The sequence below is a fragment of the Hyposmocoma kahamanoa genome, unplaced genomic scaffold (assembly GCF_003589595.1).
Source record: "Hyposmocoma kahamanoa isolate Upper Pololo Valley unplaced genomic scaffold, ASM358959v1 79, whole genome shotgun sequence".
Classification (NCBI taxonomy): domain Eukaryota; kingdom Metazoa; phylum Arthropoda; class Insecta; order Lepidoptera; family Cosmopterigidae; genus Hyposmocoma; species Hyposmocoma kahamanoa.
The window spans coordinates 869,956-886,822 of NW_020653993.1; the positions used below are offsets into that span (position 1 = coordinate 869,956).

At 35.7% G+C, this 16,867-nt stretch overlaps 1 protein-coding gene across 1 annotated transcript in view; it reads left to right on the plus strand.

Moving 5' to 3' along the window:
* The window catches only part of LOC113233590 (homeotic protein ocelliless), a 106,678-nt gene that overhangs the window by 58,199 nt on the left and 31,612 nt on the right, over positions 1-16,867 (plus strand). The window lies entirely within an intron of this gene.

Here is a 16,867-nt window from a genome sequence, read left to right on the forward strand (position 1 = left end):
ATTCAGAACTGTATGTATTTTGTTGTTATATATATAATATATAAAAATATAATTAAAATTTTCTTTTTGTAACAAAATGTACTGCTTAAAAAAGTTTAATAATAGTATCGTGACCTTGACCTAGTCCTCCAGTCCAGAGTTGACCCCGTGCCCAGCAGTAGACGCATAGTAGACAGTTAATGATGATGAATTATTCTTCTTCGTTATCGACGCAATAGAAAAACTGACCAGAGTTGCGCAAAATTGTAATATATACCTATATATAAACAAAATTCCGATTCCACAATCTGCTTAGCCCATTCGGCGTTCTTATGGCTTCGTAAGCCGAATTCATTCGACACTGTCACCCTGTTATCGATTCACAATTCGGTTTGATAATCGATACAATCTCGTTGTGTCACAGCCTTACCTATGAGCTGTAGGGCTATTATACCAGTGCTTTTGTCTATGGTCTATTGGCGTACCGTTTTGAGAAATTATTTAGGAGATTTTTGTATTTATTTATAGATTATGGATAAGATAACTCCAGGATATAGGAAATACGTCTCCTTATATATTATATTGGTAAATAATTACGGCCTAGTAGCTGTGTTAGCTTAGTGGAAGCACAATAGCTCCTTAATTGAGTAGTTGACGGGTTGACAACATATCAGTGGAGACATCGCAACCCTATACAAATTGACGCAACCAGCGCAAAACTAGTGTAACCCACATTCCATTTTTTCCTACAATATTACTTCAAATGATAGTAAAGTAAATAAGAAATATTTTTTAATTGGATGCTGTTTTCATGTAAAAAAAAATAATATTAATTAAATATTTTTATACAAGAAAATAGCATCCAAGTATAAAGTAATTGAAGTTCTTATGTACTTTCGTATCACTGAAAATAATATTGTAGAAAAAAATATTTAATGTGAGTTACACTACTTTTGCACTGATAGCTAACAATTAATTCATACTATAACGTTGCTAATTGTTCCTTTTTCAAAAAAAGACTAGCCAATCAGGTAGCCAGTCGTTGCTACCTGATTGGTTGACTGAATTCTAAATAAAACATATTTAAAACGCCTATTACTTCATTAATTTGTGCTTGTGGTAATGTTTTAAACACAAAATAGAGTCCTACAGTATCTTGAATGGTATACTCGTCGATTGTGACGTGTTGGCCAGGACTAATAAGTCGTGCGACTGTTGGTAAGCGACACGTTTACATTCATAACAGTTCAGAGCTCGAGGACAGGAAAGATCTGAGGAACACTGCCACTGCGCCCGTCACCCTGATATATCGACTTATCCGTAGAACAAAGACCTATGTGCAAGACTACTTGTTCTCAGGACATAGTACATTTCGTTCGTTCTTCTTCGCTGTGGATGTCAGATCGTCAGTTGTTCGATTTCATATTTCCGTAACGAAATAAGATATATAAATTCTCATAACACCTTTACATAGGCCTTACTTTGAATAACGAAATTATTCTCGTAACGTACTTATTCTCTTTTCGCTATATAATCACATCGGACTCTGTTCTTCGGATGAGTCGATATAAGTTGACAATTTTCACGTGCCTGTAATTTGATCAGCACCCCTTACCCTTCAAAACCGGAACGCAGTAATGATCACATTACTGCTTGACGGCAGAAATAGGTAAGATGGTAGTACTACCCTGGATGAACTCTTTCTCATGCACATATTCTATGCAGACGAAATCACGGGCACCAGCTAGTATTAATATAACTCATTGATAAAACCAGTTAGACATGATATAAAGTGTAGTAGTTCGAAATATAATCACACGTGACTTTATTATATCAAGGGTACAAATTGTACTTTAAGCCATTTCCATAACGTTCAAATTGGCAGTTTCGATTAGTGATAGTTTGTATACCTTAATCTGTGGGCTCAGTGTAGTGTCCTTCTGTAAACAGAAGCGCGTAAAAAAACCTTACAAGAGAGCGGCCACATCGATTTTGGAGCCCCTTGCAATGCTCTAATCCTACCGACGTCACGCGGTGCTGCTTACCACGTTTCCTTATAATGTATTTTAACTATAACAATGAAACTAAACTCTCTGTAGGTGTATAACTCCAAGTCACATTTAGACATTGGTCAGTGTTTGAAATAATATTAATAATTATAATCACTTATTTCAGGCAATTTGGCCCATATTTGTTAATTACAGTAATTGCAATAAACACGTGATAACATTTGGTAAATTAAACACAAGAATAAAAGTTTAATTTAAAATTGATTACTAAAAATTACAATTTAAATAATAATAAAAATAAAATTTCTAATATTAAATATTAAAAACTAAAATTAAAATTCAGAGTATTAATGAAGAAATAAAAATAACTACAATTTTCCTTAAATTTAATCGCAAAATAAATTAACAAATCAGAACGATTTCAGGAAATTTCATTTTCCGAATTGGACCTACCGGGAATCGAACCAGGAGCAGCGACCATAATGCAAACCACTGGGACGTCAAGGTCGCCTAAAACATAAATAAACTTTCGTAACACCAATAACATCTAAGTTGTCCCCAAGTTGACTGACCTCAGTTAAGTTTTGAACCCAACAAAATGAAAAATAAGTTTTAATATAAATAAGGGACTGTGAAATCGGGCCAGTGAAGCGGTCACTTTAAATTAACCTTCATATTTTATCAGCTAGTGATGGGCAACTGTTATTTTTAAATTATGCTCTAGCGATATCTACGTAATATGTTATTAGTTTCAACACCGTGGTGTGATTAACTAATCTAACCCCTTAGGTGCGTACAACGCCTCAAATGGCATTGGTTGATACCGTTTAACAGTAAAAGGTTTGAACCAATCATTTTAGAAAAAATTAATAGTAAAATTGAGGATATATCGACTCATCCGTAGAACAAAGATCTATGTGCAAGACTACTTGTTTTCAGGACACAGTACATTTCGTTCGACCTTCTACGCTGTGGATCGACCGTTGTTCGATTTTATATTTCCGAAACGAAATAAGATATATAAATTCTCAAAACACCTTTACATAGGCCTTAGTTTGAATAACGAAATTATTTTCGTAACGTCTTTATTCTCTTTTCGCTATATAATCACATCGGACCCTGTTCTTCGGATGAGTCGATATACTGATTATTATACGGTGTGAGAAAACGATTTGTAAAAATTTTCATGATAGAAAAAAACACATATATAAAATCGAAATTTTATAAGAAAACCACTGTTTTCAATAGGTCCTTAGAACCAATGATTTTTTTTTTATATCGACAGAACTTTGTTATACATTTTACACATGGCTATAATTTCGTTTGTCCCTGCCGTTCGACTTAAGCAAAGTGAACCCAAAAATGTGAGTTTTTTTTCCAATTGTGAAATTTTTACGAATCGATTTTCATACCGTATACCAATCAGTACATATCCTCAATTTACTATATATTTTTTCCAAAGTGATTGATTCAACAATTTCACTGTTGTGTGGAATCAACCAAAAAGTCGATCATGGAAAAAATAAGCTGTAGAATTTGGAGCACAGAGCTTGCTAGTGGGCAGTAACCGAATCCAAATATAAGTGGATATCATTAGTAGAGTCAATATCATTAGTCCTATTTAGTAAGGTTAGGGTTTCGTAGAATGGTTCAACCTTTTCAGCGCTACGCCTTCCGTGTTGTCAACGATCCTCATGTAACTGAGCATGCGGAGTCGTTACAGCTTCGCAGAGATATAGCGTCTCTTAGCGTATTCTATCGCCTGTACCACGGTGAGTGCTCTGAAGAGTTATTCAACCTTATCCCTTCCTCTCCTTTCCATCAGCGGACCACCCGTGCCGGACTGCGTTGCCACAGATGGACGGTCAGTTCAATACCGTCCCGCACTAAAAAGTTTGGCAATTCGTTTTTATGCCGAACCATCAAATTGTGGAACCAACTCCCGGCGCATGTATTCCCTCCCCTCTATAACATCGGGTCCTTCAAACGTAGTGTGAAGAAGCATTTGGCCAGACCGGCAAAATGATAGTGACGGAGTGAAGATATTTGTGTTTTCCATCCGTTACTCTCATCTCTGGACTGTATTCGCACTTTCCATCAGGCGCAGTGCAGTCATTTTGCCGAGTCACAATAAAAAAAAAACCTTAGAGCCTATCCACATGGTATATTTTATACGCGCCGATATGACGTGAGTTATCTGCGCGTATACGCGCCGCAGATGCGCTGCAGTTGCGCGTATGTATTGCGCATTTTGATTTTAAGAGATAGTTTTAATTTTACTTTTGATTTTTAATTTTAGTTAGTTTTTAAAATGAAGCAACTACATGAAATTCTAAGTGTAAACTCCAGTGGAGTATATAAACTTCTTGCTACGTATACATAAACTCTTAAAGAGGGTATCAAATATATTTATTTCGTAGGTAAGCAAATTAAACTTGAAATCATGACATCAAATCAAAACGACTAGTCCTTATCAGGTCAATTTTAACTGAGAAGAACTTTTTTTTTGTATCTCCAAAAACATTCAATTGCTGAAAGTACAGCATGCAATCATTGACTTTATAATAAGCTTTTCTAAATAAATTTAAAATAAAAAACGTATACACACGGTGCCCTATAAGTGACGAGCTAATTTTATCAAGTCTGACCATAGGAATCGCGAGTTTATTTTTGTTTCTATGATTAAGTTTATCAATGTTTTTGGGAAAAAATGCTACATTTCCATCTGCGCTGATGCAGGACGATAGCAATACGACAGTTCAAAGTTCGAAGCGAGCTGACGAGTTTGCTAGTTGCACAACTTTAACTGCCATATTAAATAACTCAAAAAACATTTCCACTGTTTGGTGCTTACCGGGATTTGAAACCGAGGACTTCTCCACATCGGGATGCAACCTTTTCAAAGTCAAAGTCAAATAATCTTTATTTCATAGGTAAGCAAATTACATATGAAATCGTCATACAGATTAAACTCTACTGATCATACGTAAGGCGGATTCCCCTGACAAGAACGAGCACAAACTCTAGGAGTTGTTCTTTGTAAATATACATTTGAATACATTTATCATTACAATATTTAATATAAACATATTAAATCGAGACTACCTGCAAGAGATGAACGGGTCACTAACACGGTCATCCAAGTATGCACACGCTGTTTAATAACCTTTAGTATAAAGTTTTACTTTCACTATAGTTTTAAACCGCATAAGTGGCAAATTTTGATAATCAATCGGAATCTTATTATAAAAGCATAGGTTATAAAAACATTGCCCCTTAAATGAATTTGAGACTTTATGAAGGCGATTGTCAAGAACAGCTAGTTTATTTATTCCTATTAATTTTGTGTCTGCCACTATATTTCATAAAAAACTAATAATTTTCTTAACATACAAAACATTTTCGAAAATGTACTGTGCGCTATGTAAGAATGTTAATCTCTTTAAACTTGTCTCTCAAAGATACTCTGGGTCCCAGATTGTAAATTGCCCTAACCTCACAATTCTGCAGAACAAAGATTCTATTAATATTGGCGGCATTGCCCCGAAGCAAAATGCCATATGTCATCAAACTGTGAAAGTACCTGAAGTAAACCAATCTAGCTGCTTCAACGTCTGTAAGTTTTGAAAGCGAGAGAGAGCTGAGCCGTTTTGATAACTTATTTGTATGTGGACCCCATTGCAATTTAGCATCTAAAGTTATACCTAGAAATACAACTGTATTTACAAGGTTTTAAACATTTCATTTTTTAACTATAATGTTTGTGTTCGTTTGTTTAACATTGGGTAATGTAAATTTGTTTATTTCTTATTAAAGAGCAGGTTATTAACTGCAGACCAATTCACTGCGTTAAATATAGTATTACGGACTTCTAACGCTATTTCATATCTCTCTCTCCTCAGCATTTATTATTCTCATCAAATGTGCGGTTCTGCTATAATTATATTTTGCTTCCACTTCGCTTGGTTGAACGTCTCATTTTCCGAACCATGGCAAGCTCGCTAGATCTTTCACGATATGATGTATCGACCTCATCTTCGGTGTTCGCTGTTTTTTCGACTCAGGGTTGTTCAAATTTATCACAGCATTTCCAATGTATAGTCTTCTCACGTACTTTTATGAATATAATGGTAGTAAAAACTTTCAATAAAATAAACATTACTTCAAATTAACGTACTATAATTCTTATACTGTGGCAACCCTAATTAGCAAACGATTTTATGAGAGCAATTAACTATAGCACTCAGTGCACAACTTAAAGAATATTTTTTCCAAATATTTCGCTCTTAGCTTTAAAGAATAATAAACAACTCATTGAACATATATCTTATGACGATGATTAAACAACTTACTTATTCACTTACTTAATTTACTTTTCCGAACATCAACCTTGCAGCTTAGCGATCCATCACTTAATCTACACTTAAGTAATTAACTAATAACAGATAACTGATATCACAGGTATACAAAAAATCACATCACTAGTGCGGCGGCTGATGAGTAATCTAGAGATGTTTATGCCACCGTGGTGTTGTTTATTATACTACGGTCCTTGCGTGGATATCTGTAATAAAAATCGATCGGATTGTTGTCGTGTGAAATCACTTACCTTGCGTTAATTAATTTGGTTATTGTTTTAACCCTGTTTGTTTTTGTATATTTGTGTAACTTATTGCTCAACATTTACAATCATTGCCGTGTCATTCAGGCTCAATTGAACATAAAAATAAACCAAGTATAATAAGGCGCGTGTGAAGAGGTTCTTGTATGTGGAAGAGATTTTTGTCAGAAGCGTAGCAAGTAGAGGTTAATGGTCTCAACCTACCCCAGCGTGTTGATATACGTACGCAATTAGACAAACTACACCCGTGAAACATAAGAGGTAGAAATTAGTACAAATACTTTACTTTGTACTTTCCAAATAAAATAAACCATTATGAGAAAGTCTATAAGTCAAATCGATTTGTGACCAGCTGTCAAAGTTCATCACATCTCGTACGTAGTGTAATCTTCTATAATACCCATAATGCTACTGTATGACCCTTTATGGGTGACCGTGACGTTAAACACCAATTTAAGTTAACTTCCTTCTAGTTATTGGGCGCATGAAAATTGTTCGGATTAATAAAACAATGTACGTTTATACATTCATATATTTTGTTAACGTAGGCCAATGCGAGACAGGCGTGATTGTATGCATCTAATAATAAAAATAATACATAATAATATAACGTATTGTTTTATATATATTTTAGTGATGTTCCTCGATGATACTGATGGGGAATATATAGCTGTCTCATTTGTCGATTAATTTATGTGTAGCTAACGTGAAGTTTCGTAATCTATTTCTACGTAACTTACAATTTCGACTGAAAAAAATATTTACATAGTTTGATTCAACAATTCATGTTCTACGTTGTGATTAACAAAAAAATATGAATAAAACGCATAAGTGCAAAACGAATTTAATATTAAATTTGCGGTTCAAATCGCAACCAACTAACATCAACAATGTTATTAGTATATAATAGAAACATTTATTTCATATTAACGAAGGAACATTATTACAATTTAAAATACAATGTGGAAGGATAATATAATATAAAATGTAACAGAATATATAAATCGAATTATTGTCAAGATATGACTTTTCCAATAAAAAATAAAATTACAATTTCTTTAAACGATCCTCTTAAAAACACTATTAAACCGATTGTCACACTAAAATTATAACAAATCACACTGCAAGCATCGATTTAAATATCTTAGGCATCATAAATAATATTAAAATTTATCATTTATAAATTCCAACACAGAAACCCGCTACCGTCGGCCGCTTTGTAACACCGCCATCGTTGGCCGCCATGTTTGTTTTTCTTTTTTTAAAAACTTAATGCAATGCTCTTGTCACCGTCAGCCTTATCTGACGTCAGAATGTGAAATTTTAAAAAGCAAGCTTCTTTGATATTGATAACATTTTGATATTACAAACAGACAATGTGTTATAGAAACGCTTTAAACATTACATAACCAACGCCAACTCGCAAATCTATAAATGTGTTACAAACGATATGTTTTATTAACCGACTTCAAAAAAAGAGAAGGTTATTCGACGGTATTGTTTCTGTGTAATCGCGTGTACTCAACATTTGTGAATCGATTTTGATGATTCCTTTTGGTTAGAAAAAGTGTACCTCAGTATTCGTCCCACATAAATTTGATGAAAATATCACACCTCTAAGGGTGGCAGACTAGAGGATGGATCCGGTTTCGCTTACTTTCCGCTAACCGACTGCAATAAAACTTGTCAAATAGATATAATTGCTATCCTTGCTTATCTGCGAATCTCTCCTCGGGAACTGGATTGGCTTTCTTCGTATATTCGATGGCGCAAGCAAGCGGTTCGTGCTAAGGACTTCATATCTAATTGGTCAGACCTTGAGGCAGGTGTCCCCCAAGGTGGAATTCTTTCCCCTCTATTGTTCTCTGTTTTCATCAATTTAATTTCTCCTATCCTTCACAATTCTCACTATCTGCATGCAGATGATCTGCAAATATATGCGCAGGCCAAGATTAACTGCCTGGACGGTGCGATACTAGCGCTTAATGAAAATCTGCGGCGTATCGCTGATTGGTCGAGTAAGTTTGGCATCACTGTCAATCTCATGCTTTGACTAGGTTGGACATGAGCTCTGTCGCGCCTCTTTCTTATAATGATACACCTTTTGTATTTGCACCTCATGTTGTGAATCTGGGACTATACATTGACAGTACTTTATGCTGGAAACCCCAGATTGACTGCATTAGTCAGAAGATCATTGGTACCTTAACAAAAATTCTCTTAGTACAGGCCACTATTTTTCCTATCCTTGATTATGCTGATGTGTGTTATGCTGATATCACCCAGGAACTTCTCAACAAATTGGATCGCTTGCTCTATAGTTGCATTCGCCTTATTTTTGGACTTCAAAAATTTGATCACGTGTCCATATGTCGCAATGAGCTGAAGTGGCTTACGATTCGCCAACGCCGTGATTTGAGAATACTTTCCACTCTTTACTCTATCATTAATGATAAAAGTGCTGTGTATGTGTTATATTTATATCGAGTTTAAACTATATATCGTAATTATTTATAACCTTCTTCCTATCTGTTTTAATTATCATGTTATGCACCCCATGTTAATTATTTTGAACCCCGCTCTCCGGTTGACTGGTAGAGAATGCCTAATGGCATTAAGTCCGCCATTTGTACTGTTTTGTGTGCACTACTAATTTGTGTTATGACAATTTAAAAAAATACGTATCTACGCATTTGACCTCCATCTCACCTGATGTAAAGTATTCTCGGTAAGAAAGAAAGAAACAACATGTGTTTAACACTTCCAAGTCGTATGTTGGTCAGTGTTTGAACTTTTACAAAAGAATTTTACTTTATTTTTTTTTATTTGTACAATTACCGATATCAGATATAACATAACACAAAAACTTTGTTAAATAGCACCATAAAACTTGCACCCAATTACAAACTGTACACAGCAATATATAACAAAATACTTAACTATTATAAACACCGGAAATGTATGTACAAAATATAACATTAAAGACAAATTGTACTATTTAAAAAAAAATGCGTACTAGTATGAGCAGTTCTACTTCTTACTACCTGTGGTTAAGTAATTTTGGTTTTAAAAGTTAGAATTTTACATTTAAATATGTCGTGTGCATCACAGATTCCATTATAATACCGACACATTCTTATAACTGAGTTATTACATAAATAAACATCAACTAATCGAGTATTTACTTACGTGTTTCTTCATTATAGGTTCGTCGTTCATCTCCATCCCACCTAAATAAGGCCTAATCACTCTCGCCTTGAAAAGGCCCAAGTTATATCGGCCAGGAAAAGTCTGAAGGCAGGGAATTCTACTCCATAGCCGTTCGCCATATAAAGGTGAAAGCGTAAGAGAGAGTAGTTACACTACACGACGTCGCGAAAATTTTCGTGTAGTCCAGAGACAAGCCAGACTCGCCCGCGCCCCCGGGACGCTCATTTAAGTTAAAACGTAAAAACTGAATAAATAGAGTGTATTTTGCCATGACAGTTACATGTACGCGGTCGTGAGTGCGATGAAATGAGCGTGTCGAATAAACGCGTGCGAATGCTTCGAATATTGACAAAATAAATTTATATTTGTTTAAGTCACTCTTATTTCTTTAGTACATTAATTGTAGTATTTCGAAGCGATTTTAATAGCAGTAACCTTACTTATTTCTGCCGCCAAACAGCATTATTGTGTTCCGGTTTTGAAGGGTAAGGGTGCTAGTGAAATTACAAGCACATGGTACTTGTCAACTTATGTCTCAGGACGACGGGCACAGTGGCAGTGCCCCTCGGATCTTTGCGATTGCTCTGAGTGGCACTGCAACTGCTACGGGCAGGCGTGTCGCTTACCACCAGTCGCACGACTTGAGCGTCCCGTCACTTGCTATCATAAAAAAAATGTCCTATGGTAATGATTGTTAATTTCAAAAGCATTTTTTCGTGACAGGGTGTTCGTTGATGTCTTTTACTAGGAGCGAGAAATATATAGTTTACGCTTTTCTGCTAATATGTCGTAGAACAAAGGTCAGTCACTATATTCCTCGTTCCGATACACGTTCACTCCCACTACAAACGCAAGCTTTTTTTTATATAATAAAAAGAACATAATATGAAGCAAAAGTAATTATAACATAAACCTCGAATTGTAATTCTCGCATTACATTAAATTGTAACTCATAATAACATTGTTTCGTTCTAAATTAAAGCGATAATTAATATACAGTTAATCCCTTCCATCGTATCACGCGAAGTGTCATAAAAAAAATTAAAAAAAGCCTTTCAGTGCGTGTGAATTATTAACGTTTATAGACATGTGAATTTTCTAGAAAAAATCTTATAATGCATTACTTATGCTTTAGATTGCTAATGAGCGAACTGTCATTTGTAGGGTTGTCACACGCTGTTATTAATTGAGAACACTTACATAATATATAGATTCTGGCGTCACTTTCTGAAAATCAATGTAATAAATATAGAAGTAAAATAAATAACTCAAGCGCAAACGATCACAAACACCACCACCAAAAAATATACCCTTCACGTGTATCGCCTCAGGCTTCTTCTTTGCTTTTCTTTACGAAAGTGACAGGTTTCTTAAAAACTAAATAACATGTATTTTCATGACTTAAATAAATAAAATAATATATTAGATGTCGCCTCACTATCAATTCACAGGTCTCTTGTAAGGAGAAGTTTTAGACGAGAAGCAGTAGAGCTCCTCGTGAAGGAGTTCGTCCAGGGAAGTACTGACACCTTATCTATTTGTGCCGCCAAGCAGTAGTGTTAGTATTATTGGATTCCGGTTTTGGAGGGTACGAGCGGTTGCGCAGTTCCAAATCCGAGCAATGACGGTCCGAAGTGTCATTTTATCTCTAGGTGTACAAGCGATATTCGTATTTATTCGGATTCGAATTGGACTTAGTGCACAAGCAACATCCGAAACGATTTATTCATCATAAAAAAAGACTATATATAATCCATAATGCTGGCAAAATACGCTACCTTTTCGCAATACGCTCTCGAATTATTTCTATTGAACTGTACAAAACTTACGTACAAATATAATTGCCAACCCTAGCACATGTATCATGTAATATCACCGAGATATAAATTAATTAACTCCTAATAACCGTAATAAGCACCCGTTAACGTTATATTAACGTTAATTGCGTCTATTCTCGACGTGCTCACGATGACAGTGCGATACTGTCACTGCGCAACTTTTTATGCCAGTTGAGATTTCATTGAAAATTACACCTTAGGCAAACGTGGGGTTAGTAACGTGATTTAGAATAGATTAAACATTCGGTTTACTTTTTATATGAAAGGTTGGGAATCTTACAGCACGGACTATCTTATAGTTTTCCCGAAAAAATAACATTAAAAAACCAGTAACTTATCTAGAAATCAATAAGTCAATGAAGCGATTTTGTATTGGAAAGTAAAGTTTTTCCGAATTTCCCAATTATGTCCCATACAACTGGTCTCAAACTAGAGAATATCTTGTACTATGGGTACCTACCAGAGCAACGGTGTTCACTATGGGGCACCAGCACACCCAGATCAGAACTAATTTAAAAAGTAAGTTTACTGAATAGGTCCTGTCGGGATTCGAACCCGGGATCTCCTCGTCGAGCGCTCGCAGTGCAAACCATTGGCCACTGAGTTAATCAGAGTTTCTGAACAGAAATGTCACTGTGAAATACGCGCGTAACTGCGTTAATTTTTTCCGCTTTGCAGTGGCAAAAACTTTACCCGCGACGTGCCAACTTAAAAAGGCATTAATTTAATTTTAAAAAAGAAGTTTCTATTCAATTCGTCTCAGGATCTTCCGATAACATTTCAAGATTTGCGTGGAAAACCCAACAACAGGTATATGGCGCATTTCTACTATACAATCTTTTTGCACGTCCACAATCACCCCATAAAAAGCCACCCTTCGGAGTGGTCTAAATGCATTCGAAAACAGCGCGACCGAAAACCAACAGTCGCGAGAAAACACAGCGTGAGAAAATCTACACTTGCTTCGCCAATTGGTGACAATAAACAGTGTGTTGCGCACTGTATATATATTGTAAGGAGTAAGATAACTTGGCAATTAAGCCTTAACCTCCTAAGATAATAATTATGGTTCAACGTAAACTTCAAACCACATTCAAGCTGCATCTTACAGCATCGTGGAATACGTATCATCTGGTTTTTGTTGGACGCGTATATTTATTTTTTCAAACAAACCAACGTTTTGGGTCTTCTACAGGTCCCATGGTCACAACTGACTAATTTTATTTCCTATATATAACAATGGCGAAAACCTTAGACATGCTACGTTATTGTCAAAGTATGGAATCTTTATATTGTATAGCCAAACTTGTCTTTACATTTTGTCTATATGGTCCATGTCCGAATTTTAATCAAACGTATTGGTACCTATTGTTGTCGTAAATTTAAATGACAGTCGTTTTCGAATCCTGAAGGATTCAAAATAATATTGTACAACAATTACTACTTACAACATTTACACAGCGTCCACCCCCGCTGTGATTGAAAGCGTGTTCGTTTCAACGCAAACCAGGGGGCCGTTAGTTTTGCGACAATCTCAGGATTGTACACACTTGATTGGGCTGCGTTTTGTTACCACATTAGCATAATTTGTGAACACCCTGTTGTTGTCTTTCCATTTCAGTTTAAAGGGTTTTTGAAATGGAATAATGTAATTTTGCAGAGGTTTAGGGAAAAATATATTCAATGTAATTTTTTTCAATTATAAGCCTTGGTTTTATTTTTAACTAAGCATTTACAAGTAGATAGATAAATGATTGTAATAGCATAGACAACTTGTGGAATAATCTTTGTGTTTTTATTTATATATTGCGATAAAACGAAAGGTAAACAATTTCGATGACCCAGTGGTTAGCACTGTGGGCGCTCGACAAGAAAGTCCCGAGCCCTATTACCGGTAGAAAAAATTTGGAAACAAACTATTCTGAATTGGTGTCATCATCATCACCAATCCACTTGTAGGCACCACTCCAAGGCACGGGTTTCCTCTCAGGCTAGGGAAATGTTCAAAGTTCGCCACACTGGTCAAATGCTGGTTGGGGATACCACACGTTTTCAGAGGGTTGTGAAAAATTGTGTTTCAAATCTTTGTTTTTATTTTAACGACTTTTGAGAAATCTATGAAAGTTTTTCCTCGCTCATGCCATAGTATATTCTTTCTTTATACAGAACAGTAATAGAAGGCACAAAGTACACAAACGGCACAAATTAACAGCGGACCCCGCAGTATGTATCGCGGGACCCCAAAAGATAGACAACTTATGTACACTATTGTATGAGACAATTAGTGCAAACACACATTAGTTACAGAATGAAATTAAATTTGAAACGTTAATAAGTTATAAAACATTATTAAATTATTTGAAAATTATTAAATTATAGAAATATTAATAAATTATTTAATTATTAAATACTATTGAATTATTAAAAACCTTACTTTCTGTTCTTGAGTGTATTGGAGTGTATTGGAGCTTAGCATACATATATGTGGGTTTTTTGTAAAGTGCACGCATGGTAATTAAATATTGACTAAAATTGACATCAGCGGCAAGGGCGTTACCGCCGGCAGTGGCGTGCGCCGCGTTAACATGTCCATTGAAATAAATAAACATGGCGAGTGCGAACTTTCTCACTCCCACCCCCTTCAATGGATAAGTGCAATGGGTACATAAACATTAAAGGACGCTGCAACCGTAGAGTTACATTATAAAGTAGTGTTAGTAGCAGTAGAGGTCCGTGTGAAAGAGTACATCCAGGAAAGTACAGGCACATGGGACTTGTCAACTTATGTCTCAGGGTGACGGGCGCAGTGGCAGTGCCCCACAGATCTTTGTGATTTAAAGCACTCAGTGGTGCTGTAACTGTTATGGACAGGCGTGTCGTTTACCACCAGGCTCACGACTTGTTTGTCCCGTCCCTGGTATCATAAAAATACAGTCCTAAGGTTTTGTCTAGTTTTAGAGTTAGCCTTTCTTTTGTTGTTTCTTTTTAACCGACTTTAAAAAAGGAGATTCACAATTCAACTGTATGATTTTTTTTGTCTTGTATTACGTATTACGCGGTAACTCATTTGTTAATTGATTTTGATGATTCTTTTTTTGTTAGAAAGAGGATATTTCAGTGGTCACACTTAGATTTGAAAAAATTATTCTACCTCTAAGGGTGACAAACTAGAAGATGAATGACTTTTGAGGTCGGTTTTTTTTCTAATTAGTTTTAAACTGATAAAAAAATAGAATTCTACTTTATGGGCAAATAGGTGATATTTAGAAGCGTTGTTTTATTTTCTTATTTCTCTGAATTATAGAGCTGTATGTCTGAGCTATATGAATTGTCAATTAATCATATTATGATTCTGCCAATGCGACCTTTTTAGCCCTGCGGATTGAAAGTATGTTAAACTGGACACTTAATATTTAAATTTAATTTTATGTCGCTTGTAATAACAATGGTTTAAAGCTTGAAGAGGTCTTGGCTGTTAAAGAGGTCACTCACGTTTTTGATGCGTGTGATAACGGCGATGTATTACGCAATACTTTCTAATATATAATACATTTATATGGCATCTCAGTTTCTTAGCCACACTTAAGTACAAATTTTGTTTTGCTTGCTCTATGGTAAAGGTTAAAGATTTTGAATAAAGGTATTATTCGTAGCCTTGGTACAATAAAGCCGCATGTGATCACGTGAAAGTCATAAAAATAATACAACTACATTCTCCTATTTAAGCACAAGAAGTCATCAGCTGAAAAGTTGTCATTTTGCAGATATGGTCTTATAACGCCAAGATTGCGTATTATTTTGCGTATTTATTTTAGAAAGAAAGAAAGAACAACGTTTATTCATTAAATTGAGTCGCTATACGCCCTTAAATCTAAAAAACAAATGGCTGTGTGATTTTAGGCAGCAAGTGTGTATAATGGCGCTGGCGCTGTCTCGACGAGACAGACGCTGATTTTCAGTCGTTCCTGTTTCAGCGTCAGTTGCCACCTACGGAAATGGTACATGCTCTGTGTATCCCCTGCTTTATGCCATACTACACATTTACAATACATATGTGATACATGTATACATTATTATATAAAAGCTACAAATAAATACACATAAATATAAATAAGTCAGAAGACAAGAGCTAGGAACGAAAGTTAGAGTTTAGATTCTCGTGTACCAGGTAGCCCAAAAGTGTTATGAGTTTTTAAATGGAAGAGGTGGTTTTTGTAACTTTCAACCGGGATCAGGGATTCAAGTTCAACAACTGACGAACCGTTGGATGGCGGACTGTAATCTACCCTTTCTCTGATGACGGTAAATTAATTGAAAAGAAACCCGTGTATTTTTTTTATAATATCAAGTGTCGGGACGAACGCCTGTCTACAGCAGTTGCAGTATCTTTGCTAACTAGGCTTAACTCGCTTTCTGGCCTACATTTAGCCACAAGTTTACAATTACAGTACAATTTAGAGCGTCACTGCCTCTGCGCCCGTCATGCTGAGACATAAGGTGACAAATCTCATTTGTGCCTGTAATTTCACCAGTATAGCAGTAATGCTCACATTACAGCTTGGCGGCAGCAGTGGCGAGGCGTCCATACAACTCGATTACCACCGGCTTGCCTAAAATTGAGTACAAAATTTACTACATATGGTACTCAATTTAATGGTCGTATTCTAGACCTCTACTCAATGCTCAAGTCAGGATTGCAATTGAAACACAAGCACTGGAAGTACGACCCTAATTGCAGGGACTTGAGTATGATTTGGAATGCTTTAAACCATACTCAAATCCTGACTTGAGCATTGAGTAGAGTTCTAGAATACGACCCTTAGTGTAGAATAACAATCAGTCAAAAGAAGAGCACTATATAGTATGTTGTGTGCTAATTAATGTTTTGCTTGAGTGTCGAAACTTAACGGCAAAACAAGTTTTTGTTACGGTCGGTTTTTTGTTTTGTGCCGGCTTTGACGGGCGGCAGAAATAGGTAACTGGCAGTACTTCCCTGGACGAACTCTTTCACAAGAAGCTCTACAGCTACTAAATATAATTTGTAACGTTCATAGTTATAGTTGTAGAACAGTACATCTTTTACGTAAATTTTTTCTCAATGACATCTCGATAATTGATAAGTTAACATTATCTGTTTGCATTAAGGGATTGTTTTAGCGCTTGTTTTGAGTACCTCAGGCCTCTGCCCTCTAGGAATGAGGGTGGAGGAA